A 15,955-nucleotide genomic window follows, 5' to 3' on the forward strand; every position below is an offset into this window, starting at 1 on the left:
CTAATGGGAATAGGTGAAGTGCTGACAATGGAGGAAATCTCAAACTGATATTCAATTCAGTCTAAAAGTAAAGACGCAGTAATAATTCCAAGAAAAGAGAAATATGCTGTATTTACTTATAAACATTAAAGAAATAACGTAAATAATGAGGAAAGAATGAAACTAGAAAAGAGGAAAAAAGCTAAGGAAATAGAAATAAGATATTAAATAGATGAAAATACTTTAATAACTTCAGTGAGAGTCAAGAAACCACACACACACACTCATGTATGTTTTGTACATAAACACACACATGCACACACATACACATATATACATATACATGTATATATATATATAAAACACCCATATGTATTTATAAAATTAAACTCAGCCTTTGGGAAAATTAAAAATATTTAATGAAATAATTTGAAAAATCTCAATTCCTAGCTAGAAAAACCAAAATATCAAAGTTTGATGACACAAAAGATTCTGCCAAGATATTTTTCTAAAACATATCCCCAAAAATGTAGATAGAGAAATACCACATAAGACTCTCAGAAGGAAAGAGCAGTGAGGAACAGCACATTCAAGGAAACAGTATATTCCTGGACTGAAAAAAAGCATGTCTTCAGACATGCAGAACCGACTCATCAAGCAAGATAAACTAAAAAATAAAATAAAATAAAATTCAGACCTAGCCAGACCTAGACCCAAGCATGCTCTCTCCAAGCCATGTACACACACACACACACAATTTCTGAACTAAAAAAGAGAAAAATCTTTAAAACCGAGATGGTGAGAAGAAAAGATGACTTCTAAATCACTGGAATCAAACTGGCCTGAAACTTGAGGAGTGTGAAAGCTAAACGTCAGCAGACGTATCAGAAAGAGTAGATCATTTTGACAGTAGCTGCGGCAGCAAGTGAGCGACACGAGAGCTTGGTTCTTGCTTGCAGGCGCGTCCCCCGCAGGCCGGGGCCGCGGACGGGGTGTCCTTTCCGCCCCGGGCTCCGGCTCCGGCTCACAGCGCTCCCCGCAGTCGCCGGCAGCGTTCGCTGAGACGCGGAAGGCGGGGGGAGTAGTCCATGCATGAGGCTTTCACCTAACAGTGATGGACACGGCTTTTGCTCACGTTCCTCTGGCCAAAGGAAACCACACAACCTTTTCTAAACGTCAAAAGAGGTGGGAGAGTGCATTCTTATATAGTTCTTAGAGGGCAGAAAGCTGAAGATATTTGGTTAATAGAACATCTTGTAAACAAATATTTCTATCAGTCTCTCTCCAGCATCCTCTCTGTGACAACCTAAAAGTCCCATCCAACTAGGCATCAAGCTCAGTCTGGCATCTCCAGGTCACGTGTGCCAGATTCTTCATAGTAGCCAATGCTCAATAATATCAATAGCTAGTGGTATATCTGGGGTATTTGATACCACACTTGATTTTAGCTAAAAGACGGAGAATCTGTATCTAGGGTATTTGAAAGAAAACAATTTGTAAACACCTTTCTGTTCTATATGACAAAATTATTTTTAATGGTTATCAAGAAATAATTGGAAATATCTTCTTTTTTTTTATTCATTTGCTATTTTTAATGCAATGAATAATTTAAAGGGATACATTTCAATTTTAAAGATACTATTTCAAGCTTAGTAAAGTAGTTCATGGGCCTCTCAGGTATCACAGTGGCAAAGAATCTGCCTGTCAGCGCAGGAGATGAAAGAAACACAGGTTCAATCCCTGGGTTGGGAAGATTCCCTGGAGAAGGAAATGGCAATCCACTCCAGTATTCTTGCCTGGAGAATCCCAGGGACGGGGGACCCTGGTGGGCTGCCATCTATGGGGTCGCACAGACTTGGACACGACTGAAGCGACTTAGCAGCAGCAGCAGCAACAAGGTAAGAAGGAGAAGATTTAAGTGACCCACGTGTATAAAAACAAGTGCCTTGAGAGAGCAAGATAAACAAACATACCATATAAAAATCTTTCAGAAGCCTCCTCCTTAAAGGACCTTGGACAAAGACTCCAAATTATAAACAAAACAAAGATTTAAAAATGGGTTTAGGAGACTCAAATTGTATTCTGGGATAGACTTAAGAACTCAAGCAAAGTCTTGACAAAGAGTCAATCCACTCTTGTTATAAATACACACTCAAAACTGAATCAGAAAATAAGTTCACAAATTGAGAAAACAATCACCAATTAGAGAATATCCAGTTTGTGGGTGGATGTTCCTAAAGAGTGTTAAAAAGTTTAAAAATATAAATCAATGAAATTAAGGCTCTTTAGATAAAATAACCAAAGATTCTATCCATAAGTGTACCTGTAGATACTGCAAACAGTGAGCTACTGCCAGAACCAAAGTCCCATACTGGGTGAGAAACATAAGAGCAACTTCACCAAACCTACCAGTGACTCCACTAAAAGGCAGTTATGAGTATTCAATATCCTGTCCCTTCTTTACTTTATGATTATTTAAATAATAGTAAATTACACTACAGCTTTGTTCATTATTTGAGTGCAACAGTGTCCACCATTAAGCCCACTATTACCACAGAATATCAGATCCATTAGAGAAACATTTTGAAGATACTCTAAAAACAAGCAAAAGGCAAATTGCCTTGTCATGAAAGCATGAAGAGAAGGAGTGAGAATAAGGATGAGCAGGAGAAATTGTAGCTTGAAGTACAAGTGACTTATTCTGCCAGATTGTGAAAAAGACTGAAAAAGATGAGCTTGATGATACATGATCCGTTTTAAAGAGATTAAAAGCAAGTGGATTTTATTTACTTTGTTTACTAGGGTCACTCAAGGAACAGAAATTTCCAACAGTCCCCAAATGCTTTCCCAAATCCAATCTGTAAGATTTATTTTAGGATCCTTATTAGAAGAACATTCCTTTCCCCACCGTGACATAATTCCTACAGATTTACTAGATAGGGACTACTTTACAAATGGAATTTCCAGATAAAACATATTTTAAACAGATTATTTTAGAAATTTTTGTAAGTTTGTCTATATATATTTATTGGCTTCCTGGGTAGTTCAAACAATAAAGAATCTGCCTGCAAAGTAGGAGACCCAGGTTCGATCCCTGGGTCAGGAAGATCCCCTGGAGAAGGCCATGGCGACCCACTCTAGTATTCTTGCCTGGAGAATTCCATGGACAGAGGAGCCTGGCTGGCTGCAGTTCATGGGGTCGCAAAGAATTGGACGTGACTGAGCGACTAACACACACACACATACATCTTTATAGAATAACATCTAGAAATCTAAATGCCTGTGGTATTTAAAAATTGAGAACTTTTCAAAGATTTAGCTACGGTCACAGTATCTCTATGAGCAGAAGCATCTATCTGACTGTGGCAGCCAATGATGATTCTGAGATGATGGCTCTAGTGGGTTGAATACTGTCTTCCTCCTCCCCAGTTCACGTGTATCTGAAACTTCAGGATGTGACCTTATTTGGAAATAGGGTCGTTGCAGACCTAATTTTTTTTAAAGATGAGGTCATGCTGGATTAGGGTGAATCCTAAATCTAATGATGGACTCCTTATAAGAAGGGGAAAGAATGGGCAGATGAGAGAGGGTGGCACCGTGTAAAGATAGGGGAGGATACAGGAATGATGTATCTGCAAAGCAAAGAATGCCAGGGTCTGCCGGCCACTGCTCCAACCAGCTGAAAGGCAAGGCGGCTCTCCCTCAGTGCCGATGGAAGGAATCAGCCCTGAGGGCCCTTTGATTTTGGACTTCCAGCCTCCAGAAACGTGACAGAATGAATCTGTCCTAAGTCACTGCTCTGGTGGCAGTCTGTTACAAAAGTCTGAAGAAACTAGTACAATTATAAACCTTACCTTTTGTGTGGTTTGTATAAAAATGTAAGACTTTGCTCCCTAGCAGGCCAAGGCTGAGACTTCTTGGCTCAGAGCAATTATAGGCTTCAAATAAATTAGTCAAAACATCTTCAGATCTTGTACAAGGATCATTAAATCTAATGTTATTGCATATAGTGAATACGTATTGCTAAAGAACCCAACATTTTTCTATTAGCTGATTAGTTACTATGAGTTATTGCTATATTATCCTTCTTATAACACTACCCACTTGCATAGCACTCTTAAAGCAGCAAATCTGTAACACACAATATAGCAGAATTGTGTGTTTTTTACTTCTAGCCCGTCCTAGGCATGCTCACGAACAGTTACTTTGGAAACTCATAGCCAATCCTTACTTAATTTTTTCGTGGTTCTTAAGAATAAAAAAGGACACCAGACTGGTAAGGAATATCGAGCCTAGTCCCTGAAGTCTCTGGTAGGTTGGTCCTTTTTTTTTTTTCCTACTGGAAGTCAAGTAAATTCAAATGGGAAATCGGTTATCTTTTTTTTGCTGTTGTTTAGTTCCTTAATTGTGTCCAACTCTTTGCGACCCCATGGACTGTAGCCTGCCTGGCTCCTCTGTCCATGGGATTTCCCAGGTAGGCATACTGGAGTGGGTTGCCATTTCCTTCTGCAGGAGATCTTCCTGACCCAGGGATCGAACCTGTATCTGTCCTGCACTGGCAGGGAGATTCTTTGCCAATCAGTCACCAGGGAAGCCCACGGTCCTGTTTACTGCATGTCAAATTACTAAAATAAAAGAGCGAATGTATGTACTGGTATGTTTTTAGAATAACACACTTCTTTGAGATGTTATAGAAACCAGTCTCTTAATCTCCCCAGGTACTCTATAAAAAATGAACAACAAATGTGAAGTATGTGATATTCTGACAATACCTAAAATAATTACTGTCATTAAGTAAAAGCTCACTACAGAGACTATGAAAGCAATTTTTAAATAAATAGAAATATTTTAGCAGATCTCCAGGCTAAACAGGCTGTTTCGATTTCTTCTAGGGTATAACAACCAAAAAAAAATTTCCATGGGAAATTATTCTATCAGGGGTATAAGAAATTTTGAGAAGTTCCTCCAAATCTGCGAAGCAGCACTGGAATTATTGAAGTATAGGATCCATGAAAGCAAGATTTGTCAAGAACCAGAATGGTTACTAGCCGGCACAGGAAAACAAGAAGACAAACTCTCTAATGGGTATTTGCCAAGCTTCCTGAAGCAAACCATTCTGTACAGAGAGATTGGCTGTGATATTAAATTAAATTTCACATCAGGGGGAAAACTTTTCTAGAATAGCAGAGGGTGGGCAATTTATGCCTTATATGTAAATAATATAATTATGGGAAAACAATAAAGCTGAGCCATGGATAGGAACCTGGCTCTTAAGGAGACGGGGAACAGCAAAGACCTGTGATAGCACGAGATTCGGGATCATAGTTGCTCTTGAGTGTTCAGACTATCGAATCCTGAGAACAGATTCTCATTGAGATGACTTCTCATGAAATGTCATTTTAAATGACATCAATATTCCTATCTGATTCTAAACGGGTGAGATAAGTTTTGACAAAGTGAAAAAGCTCTTTAGAAAACATAAGCTTTATTACACAATGGTCCTCCTGGTTAGCTCTAGGCTGCATGCATCATCACCTGAGGCCAGATGCTTGGGGTTCTATCAGCTTTCTCAGAGCTCATAGCCTAAAATTTACTGCACAGTCGCAGAAGGGATTGAATCCTGGTTGATGGGAGAAAAGTTAGGAATATGCAGAAAACCTTATTCTCTAGTGGGTTCTCACTCTCGCTTCTCCCTGCCTCCTCCTCTCTCTTTATAGCTACAGAAATAAAAAAAAAAAAAAAAACCAAACTGGAGATCCTCTGATGAAACTTGAGCTTTAGCAGCCCCAGATTAGTTAAGCTAGTTGCAGTCTCTCCAATTCATGGTACTAGTAGGCCAGCGAGAGACCATGATTAGCTTTGTGGTATTTGAAAATTTCCATGCCACTCAGGGTGTTCAGAAGGAAATATCTGATGCTGGTCAAAGTTAATCAATGTTCCAAATCTCTTCTTTAGTGAAGAAAGGGAAAGTGTTAGTCGCTCAGTCATGTCTGACTCCTTGTGACCCCATGGACTGTAGCCCACCAGGCTCCTCTGTCCATGGGACTCTCCAAGCAAGAGTCCTGGAGTGGGGAGCCATTCCCTTCTCCAGGGGGTCTTCCTGACCCAGGGATCAAACCCGGGTCTCTTGCATTGCGGGCAGATTCTTTACATCTGAGTCACCAGGGAAGCCCCCCATTTTCAAGGTGTTTAGAAGGAAATGTCTGATGCTGGTCAAAGTTAATCAATGTTCCAAATTTCTTCTTTAGTCTCAGAAAAAAACCTGTAGGCGAAATAAGTTCCTTTTGAAGTCTAATGTTTCCTTCTAGGGTTTAGTACCCACAAAGCTGACTATAGTTATAGAAGCAGCTTGCTAATCAGAAGATAAGTTTTTAGCTTAAGGACAAATTGAAGTGCAGAACTGAACAGGGAAATATCATAATGTAAGTAAAAACCCTCTGGAAGCATTCTAAATCTAGTAAAAAGAAATATATTAGGGATATAAAGAAACATTGGACAACCTATTTTTCAAATGTTCGGTGAGTCTTATTAGAAAACATTTTCAACAAACTAAGGTTAAAAACGGAGAGCGGAGAGTCATTACTTGGACTCACTTGGCAAACTAAAGAACTCTGGAAAGTGCAGTTCTTTAATTCTGAACCAACTGCAATAAAGAACTTGATCCAAATAGACGTATTGATCAATCTATTGCAGAATTGACGTTTCAGGAAGGTGCCCTGGATGTCAGGGAGTGTGAATCACAATGAGATCTTAAAACGCAGCAATTCATTGGGATTTGTTTTATAAAAATAACACTGAAGATGAGTAAGACTTATTGTTTTGATCTAAAAAATAAACCCTTGTCAGCTAAAGCATAGCAACAGTATGTGTTTTAAAAATCCATCTTGAGTATGTAATTTTCCACCCAAAATATGACAGATGGCTTTCCTCAAATAATTGCACCAGGTAAGATAACCATTGGAATGCGATTTCACCCAGCACAATACCACATATCAAAGGCTTTCACCTTCGGAGGACATGAGGATGAATTGACTAAGAGTCATTATGTTTCCAAGATATACACAACACTGCTGAAGAGTTTATATGATGCATAAAACCATTAGGACGAAGGCTTATGTTAATCATAGTTGGAGACATTTCTAGGTCAGGCCCACATTTCCATTGTCATCTTACCATGTTCTAGATGAAGCTGTAAGAAATAATATACACATTGAGAAAAAAGGGAAATGCACAGTTTTTAGTCAATTTCTTTTTTTTTTTTCTCCCTCCGAGTTTAGTTCCTTATCAGCTTGCAAAAAGCTGCTGGAAAGAAACAGGGATTTTGCTGCCAGGTCTGAACTGCAGGGGTGGAACTGGCAGTAGTAAAACCAAAAAGATTGAGCAAATAAAAGATAATATAGATTGTCTCCTGTTGTGTCTGTTTTCAAATTGCTGTGTTTAAATGAACTTCTTTTTTAGCAAACTGTCTTTAGTCTCTTTCTTCCCGGCCTCCAGTGACCTTTAACTGATTTTTTATCTCCTTTGTGCCTCAAAGCATCTGAAACTTTGATCTTTATCTTCATGTGAATAAATATAACATAGTCTATTGGGATAAGTAGTTTGATCAGGATTTAGGGACTATTGGGGAAATAAAGTGTAATTTTACATTATGCCATTATTTGATTCATTTATTAAAATAAAAATACTTTTAATAGAGTATTAAAAGGCAAACAGTAAATATAGTGCAGTTCATCTCCAGAAGAGGGGTGATGATGTTGGAATATGACCGGCTTTTCACATGGTCTGTAATGTCAATTTCAGCTTGCTAGAGTCACTTTTGAGAGAGTAATAGGATTCCTCCTCATATTTGTTTGATAAAAAACGATGTGCCTTCAAAGAGAAAATCAGCACTTAGGGAAGAGGAAATGCCCAACAACAGGAATAGTTCTTCTAAGTCAGCCAGCTTGAAAATGCAAATAAAGAACCATTTGTGAACAATGAAAAATGGTAATAATACCAAATACCTCTTATTTGGAGGGGCAAGTGCCCCCTGCTTACATAGCCCTAATTCTTTTTGTGAATTATCTTTGGTATTTTTATTTCCCTACTTAGAATTTTTATTTTTATTGCAGTTGTATTATATTGATGGAATTATTTTGGGAGAACTGACGTTAACAAAGATATTGAGCAGTTGCATTAGTAAATAGATACATCTCTATATCCATTTAGGTCATTTATGTTCTTTTAGAATTTTTTTTTCTTTTTTTTTTTCATTTATTTTTATTAGTTGGAGGCTAATTGCTTTACAATATTGCAGTGGGTTTTGTCATACATTAACATGAATCAGCCATGGATTTACATGTATTCCCCATCCCGATCCCCCCTCCCACCTCCCTCTCCACCCAATTCCTCTGGGTCTTTTAGAATTTTTAAATGTTTTTCATATAGACTGTTTTACTTTCCTAGGGCTTCTATTAAAAAAAAAAAAATTACCACGAACTTCTTTGCTTCAAACAAAGAAAAAAAATGTATTCTTCCAGGTCCGCGGAGTCCAAAGCTAAAGTATCTGCAGGGCTGTGTTGTCAGGCGCTGGAGGAGAGTCCTTTCCTTCTTTCACCCCAGAAGATGCAGGGATGCCTGGTTTGCGCCCGGGGCCAGCGTCAGCCGGGGCCGCCTCCGCGGTCAGCAGGCCGCCTCGTGCGTGTGTCTGCCCCCCTCTCTGCGTCTCCTACAAGGACACTGTTCCCGGCTTAGGGCCCGCTGGTTAGCTCAGGACCATATCCTCACCTTACCTTCCTTAACAACTGCATCTCCGAGCCCCTTTACCAACATAAGGTCGCATTCGTGTGTTCTCGGTGTTGGACGCGAAGGCCTTCCAGGCGCGGAGGCTGGGGGCAGGGGAGGGCGGGAGGTACGGCGGGCGGTTTGGGGTCTGTTACAGAGGCCCTGCGCACGTTTGTTCGATTTCATTCCTAGTCGCGTTGCAGTCTTTTTCTGTTTGGCGACTGCTGGCATAGAGGAGTGGCATCAGTTATTTATATAGCAATTTCTAAGCTTTCATGGTCGTCCTAAATAGGAGCCTTTCTCAAATGATTTTGTAGTGAATCATGTTCTATCAAGTAAATAAAGTATGTTCTTCTTTTCTATATTTATGCCATTTAATTATGCTTATTGCACTAAATAAGACCTTAAGACCTCTAATGTGGTTTTAAATAAAAATAGTAATAGTGACTCTCCTTAGCTTTTTCTGGATGTAATCTCTCGAGCCTATAATAAAAATTAAAACATAGTATTTATTTTGTGTCCAACATTGTTCCAAGTACATAAGTTCTAAACACATATGTATATCCATATATATGTATGTACGTATCTAATATATCTATTATATATATAAACTCATTTAGGCCTCACAATAATCTGAGGTACAATTATGATACATATTACAGATGAGGAAACAGACTTATCACAATCCATTTTAGGTTAATCCTGACTTAACTTTGACTTCGATTTTCGCCAATGTGGTTTCTTTCCCCCCATCCTTTGTCTGATATTGTTATATTTCTCATACATATATAAGGTCTAAATTCAACATCACAGTGTTATAACTATGGTTTTCAACAGCCTTGTGGCTTTTAAAGACGTGAAGAAAATAGGATACAGATGCACATATATCTTCTGTATTTACCCGCATATTTTCTGTGACTATTTCTGATGCCCTTCATTTCTTTCTGTGGGTTCACATTACTGTCAGGAGTCATTTCCTATCTGCTGGAAGGACTTTCTTTAGTGGTTCTTGTGGAACAGATCTGCTAACAGTGAACATAAATTCTCTCAGTTTTTGTCTGATTGGGAATGTCTTTAATTTCAAAGGATAATTTTGCTGAATTTAACATTTTGGGTTAGCTCTTTTTGCTTTTAGTATTTAAAACATGTCATCCCACTGCTTTCTGTTATCCAGTTTTTCAGAATAGAAGTCAGTGAAACTTCTTGTTTTTGTTCCTTGCATGTGATTAGTCAGATTTCTTTCTTGCTTTCAGGCTCTGTTTGGCTTTCAGGGGTTTAATTAGATGTTTCTAGGTGTGGATATTTTGCGTTTATCATACTAAAAGTGTGCTGAACTCCCTAGATCAATGTTTTCCATCAATTTTAGGCCATTCTTTCTTCAATTTTCCCTCTATTTTTCCCCTCCTTCATTTGTACATCAATGGCACCCCACTCCAGTCCTCTTGCCTGGAAAATCTCATGGACAGAGGAGCCTGGTAGGCTGCAGTCCATGGGGTCGCTAAGAGCTGGACACGACTGAGCGACTTCACTTTCACTTTTCACTTTCATGCATTGGAGAAGGAAATAGCAACCCACTCCAGTGTTCTTGCCTGGAGAATCCCAGGGATGGGGGAGCCTGGTGGGCTCATGTCTGTGGGGTCGCGCAGAGTTGGACACGACTGAAGTGACTTAGCAGCAGCAGCGGCATTTGTACATCAATTAATATCCTTGACGTCTTCCACAGGTCTCTGAATTCCAAAGTATTTTTTAGAGTTCATGTTTGGTTTTGTAAATTTTGGAACCTGCCTCCCTTGTAGTGTTTTTCTCCTGATGTTTCTACTCAGTTGCTTCTTATTTTTAATTTCAGATTGCCTTCTTAGTGGTTTTCCTGATGTCTGCATAGCTTAGTAATCAGCCAGTGAATTGGGCAAAAGTTGTACTTAAACATCTTGAGTCAGTAAGGTTTCCCACTGCTACTCTGTCTTGAGTCAGGGTTGGGGAGTATTTCAAATTGAGCTATTTTTCAAGTCTCCTTTGGCTTTTATTTCCTGCCGGGTTCTCCTTGGTCTCTTTGCTCGTGTTTCATAGACAGGCAGGGGTACGTGGAGAGCTCATTCAGCTTATCGATGGCTGTCTCTTCTCTGGCATCCCTGTTAAATTCCCGGTGGTGTTGCGTCTCGCCCTAAATGAGACCGCAGCCTCAGTCTCACAAAGCAGTAGGTTCCCTCCATCGCTTCTTGGCTGTCACGTTTAGCTGACAATGATACCGGTTTTTCCTCTTCCATCCCAAATTAAATCCACCTTCTTTGGAAGCAATGCTGCTGGGTTTTAGATCCAGAATCAGGTTGGTAATATCATTGTTCTCACCAACTGAGCTATGAGTTGGAGGAAGGATGGGACAGCTCTGTAGAAGAAATCTATACACTCCCTGTATTCTTACTCAAAGATCTAAATTTTTTAAAATAGAAACATTTAATTTTTTTATCCACTTTTTGTCAATCTCCAGAGCCCTGAAATGGTTGTTTTTAACAACCTTACCAATTTTATATTTATCTTTAGGGAAGCACTTTCCTAACTTTTCCACACAGCATACCTGGTAATCACAGTTAGCAGTGTAATTTTCAATTGCTTTTGGTGCTCAACCCTACAAATTAGCATTTAGATAGATATATAGAGAGATAGATATAGATGTATGCTCTGTGCTATGCTTAGCTGCTCTGTCGTATCTGACTCTTTGCATCCCCATAGCCTGTAGCCCACCAGGCTCCTCTGTCCATGGGGATTCTCCAAGGAAGAATACTGGAGTGGATTTCCGTGCCCTCCTCCAGAGTATCTTCTTAACTCAGGGCTCCAACCAAGGTCTCCCACATTGCAGGCAGATTCTCTGCCATCTGAGCCACTGGGGAAGCCACATAGATATATAGAGATGGGAATACTAGACCACCTGATCTGCCTCTTGAGAAACCTATATGCAGGTCAGGAAGCAACAGTTAGAACTGGACATGGAACAACAGACTGGTTCCAAATAGGAAAAGGTGTATGTCAAGGCTGTATATTGTCACCCTGCTTATTTAACTTATATGCAGAGAAACGCTGGGCTGGAAGAAGCACAAGCTGGAATCAAGATTGCCAGGAGAAATATCAATAACCTCAGATATGCAGATGACACAACCTTTATGGCAGAAAGTGAAGAGGAACTAAAAAGCCTCCTGATGAAAGTGAAAGAGGAGAGTGAAAAAGTTGGCTTAAATCTTAACATTCAGAAAACTTAAGATCATGGCATCTGGTCCCATCACTTCATGGGAAATAGATGGGGAAACAGTGGAAACAGTGTCAGACTTTGTTTTTTGGGTTCCAAAATCACTGCAGATGGTGATTGCAGCCATGAAATTAAAAGACACTCCTTGGGAGGAAAGTTATGACCAACCTAGACAGCATATTAAAAAGCAGAGACATTACTTTGCCAACAAAGATCCATCTAGGCAAGGCTATGGTTTCTCCAGTGGTCATGTATGGATGTGAGAGTTGGACTATAAAGAAAGCTGAGCACCGAAGAATTGATGCTTTTGAACTGTGGTGTTGGAGAAGACTCTTAGAGTCCCTTGGACTGCAAGGAGATTGAACCAGTCCATCCTAAAGGAGATCAGTCCTGGGTGTTCATTGGAAGGACTGATGCTGAAGCTGAAACTCCAATACTTTGGCCACCTCATGCGAAGAGTTGACTCACTGGAAAAGACCCTGATGCTGGGAGGGATTGGGGGCAGGAGGAGAAGGTGATGACAGAGGATGAGATGGTTGGATGACATCACTGACTCAATGGACATGAGTTTGAGTAAACTCCGGGAGTTGGTGATGGACAGGGAGGCCTGGCGTGCTGCGATTCATGGGGTCGCAAAGAGTCGGACATGACTGAGCTACTGAACTGAACTGATATATGTTATAGATAGATCATATGTTATAGATAGATAGATCCACTTATGTGGCTTTGTATCATTGTTTAACCTGCATCAATGACTTTACTGGTCATTACTAACATGAGTACTAACTTGCCAAATGATTCCAGAGTTCAACAAAAATTTTAGACATGTGGATGAATGGAAGGATGGTTAGATGGATGAATAGATAGATAGGCAGACAGAATGAGCCATGTTTTGGATCAGCCATTGGGATATATATGATCAGAATTTCTGAGAGTAAAATCAAATCTCTGCTTTGATGGTATTTATCTCCTAGAAGTACTGGAAAATATGGTACAGTTGATTTATCAATTTTCCTATATTATCTAAGATTGTTTAGTGTTGTAAATATAGTCTTTTAGCTAATCTTGGAGCCATCTTCATTTTTAGAGAGACAAAGGACTGACACATCAGAGACCATAGAATTTAGCCTTGATGTTCTGCATCCTTCTTCTTTAATAAGAGATCTTGATATCCCAAGGTTATAAGGCATATGAATATCAATTACATAATCTTATACTCTCAATACTATATATGACATAGGCACAATTATGTTTCTTGAATATATATTCATTCAACAGGAAGGAGAGATGGAAAATTTATATAAATATGAACATCTTAATTCAGGGTATGAATATAGTCAATAAAATGCTGAACTAAATATTTATGTTTATTTTTGTACTCTTTGCAAAGCACTCCCTTGTTATAGTGAGTTGTCACTCTCGGATTTTTTTCTCAAGTCCCTTTTGCCATAACAACTAGGAAACTGGGAAGTAATGTGCCTTTAAACGTCTTCCCTGGTGGCTTAGTGGTAAAGAATTCACCTGCACTGCAGGAGCCGCAGGAGACATGGGTTCCTTCCCTGGCCTCAGGAAGATCCCCTGGAGGAGGGCATGAAAATCCATGGAAGTATTCTTACCTGGAGAATCCTGTGGACAGAGAAGCCTCATGGGCTATGGTCCATGGGGTCACAAAGAGTCGGACACGATGGAAGTGACTTAGCAGGCATGCATGCACATGCCTTTAGATTTGCTTGCCAGTAATGTTGCACGGGGAATGCATTAGTCACCATTGTGTACAGGATGAAAAGCGTCAGCAACAAGGATGTCAGGTCAGTTAAGAGAGAGGAAAGGGAGGACTTGGCCACAGTTTGGCCCCTGAGTCAGCCTTGGGTTTGAAGCGCCACAGAGCAGCCCACCCCCTGACATCTTGCTTCCACACATCCAGCATCATACGGATTCACATTGACTCTGAACATCTGCTCCTGATGATCAGAAGTGGATTTTAGCTTTCTAGACATCTTCTGTTTAACTTGGCATCAGGTATGCAAGTTGCAGGGTCAGTTCTGATGCCAGTCTAGTGGTGGGCTGAGGCATTGATTGGTATGCTTACTCCAAGGGTCACATCGTTCAAAAGTGTTGTTTTTATCTGATATTAGAAAGCCAGAGGTATTTTCAGTTGCTATTGTTGTAAACTGTGACCAAATTTCAAATGATGAAATCCTGGGGGATTTCAAAGCATGTGAATCCCTTGTAACACACTGTGCTGGTACAGAACACGGTATACGGCTCACCATTGCTGACACACACGGCACTAAGAGCTGTTCGTTGCTTGTCTTACCACCAGTAAACCATCTTCAGGCTTTCCATTTTCTTCAAGTACTGCCCACAGTAAATCCTGTACTTCTAAGAAAAAGTATTATCTGCTCTGACTGCTCCACATCTTTGATGTCTAACAATCTATGCAGGCCAACGCTGTGTGTTGCCTCACATGGAGTACAGAGTAAAGAAACTGATGTCCCTTTATTAACTTCTGTGGCAGTTATTAATGAGTTTGAATTTTCCATCAGTTTTCAGATTGTTTAAATTATAGGTGAGTTGACATAAAATTTTCTTAAATATTGAAATTATCTGGGCTGATAGTTCTTTGCACCTAATCTTTTAGCTGGTAAATATAATTTTTAGCATGAGTGGTGTCTCTCATTTGCACTAGAAATATTAAATTAACACAATCGATCAATGAAAATTTCATAATTTATCAGAATGACATCAAGATTACTTGGGTATGTTTATTTACAAGTGTGTGTTTATACATGTGATTTTAATGTAATATATACATAATTGATTAGATAGTATATATTTGGTAGATACAGGAATTTGGGCTTTTTCACCTTGACCAAATACAAGAATAGTAAATTGTATGCACTTTGAGAATAAGATTAGATTTGGGTTTTTAAATTATTTTTTTACTTGCTAAGCCCTAGTACAGTTCCAGCACAAAAGCAGACTCCCAATAAATACTGATGTAAATAATAATGAATAAAGACAAGGATATATACCTATTCAATATTGATAAAAATGTAAGATATGTTTTACCATTGGCTTAACCATTTGAAGACATGAATTTTGCTATTTTGATTTAGAAAAGAATATTCTAATGCTAACAAAATGTATTGTCTAAATCACAGTATCAAAAAACCCCTTGATGAAGTTACTGAAAACAGTCCATGATCATGTACTTAATTCTACTTTGAAGTCATCTTTAGGTAAGTTCCGTGTTATTTCATCTTTATTCATGGATGGGTGAAAATGTGATAGAATCAGTGATCTAGAAGCAGAAATAAATTCCTCTTCATGTATATGCTGATATAAAGGATTTTTTTACCAGATTTAAAAAAAAAAAAAAAAGTTTGTAGATATCCTTCAGCTACAGAGAGGGCTGGAAAAGAGCTTGAGGTTAATTCCTGTGACATGAGTCCTCAGTAAGAGGGCACGGGGGGCAGGCTACTGCTCTTTTCTCATTCATTGACTCCTTCGTTCTTTCATTGTCTAGACATTAGTCGTTTAATAATTTATCTAACAAATACTTATCGGGCACCTACTATCAGAGGCACCAAACACTCAAAAGTGAATCATAATCTGTGCCCTCGAGGAGCTTATAGTTAAGAGAAATATATTTATAAACATGCAAATGCAACAATAGTGATACTGCAAAGCCGATAAGGAAATCAAACCAGCTTTGGGGTAAAGCATTAAGAAAGAAGAGGAGGTGGTAGAGAAGCCTTCCTAGAGATGACTCAACTCTGTTTAAGGGGCACATACTCTTTCAAAGAGGTGACTGAGGCAGAGGATAAACCTAACCCTATGAGCGACTTCCCCGGCAGTCCAGTGGTTAAGATTCTGCTTCCACTGCAGAGAACATGAATTCCATCACTGGCCAGGGAACTAAGGTCCCACATGCCACGTGGTGTGGGCAAAACCCCCCCCAAAAAACGAAAA

This window comes from Muntiacus reevesi, chromosome 4 (assembly GCF_963930625.1).
Source record: "Muntiacus reevesi chromosome 4, mMunRee1.1, whole genome shotgun sequence".
Classification (NCBI taxonomy): Eukaryota; Metazoa; Chordata; class Mammalia; order Artiodactyla; family Cervidae; genus Muntiacus; species Muntiacus reevesi.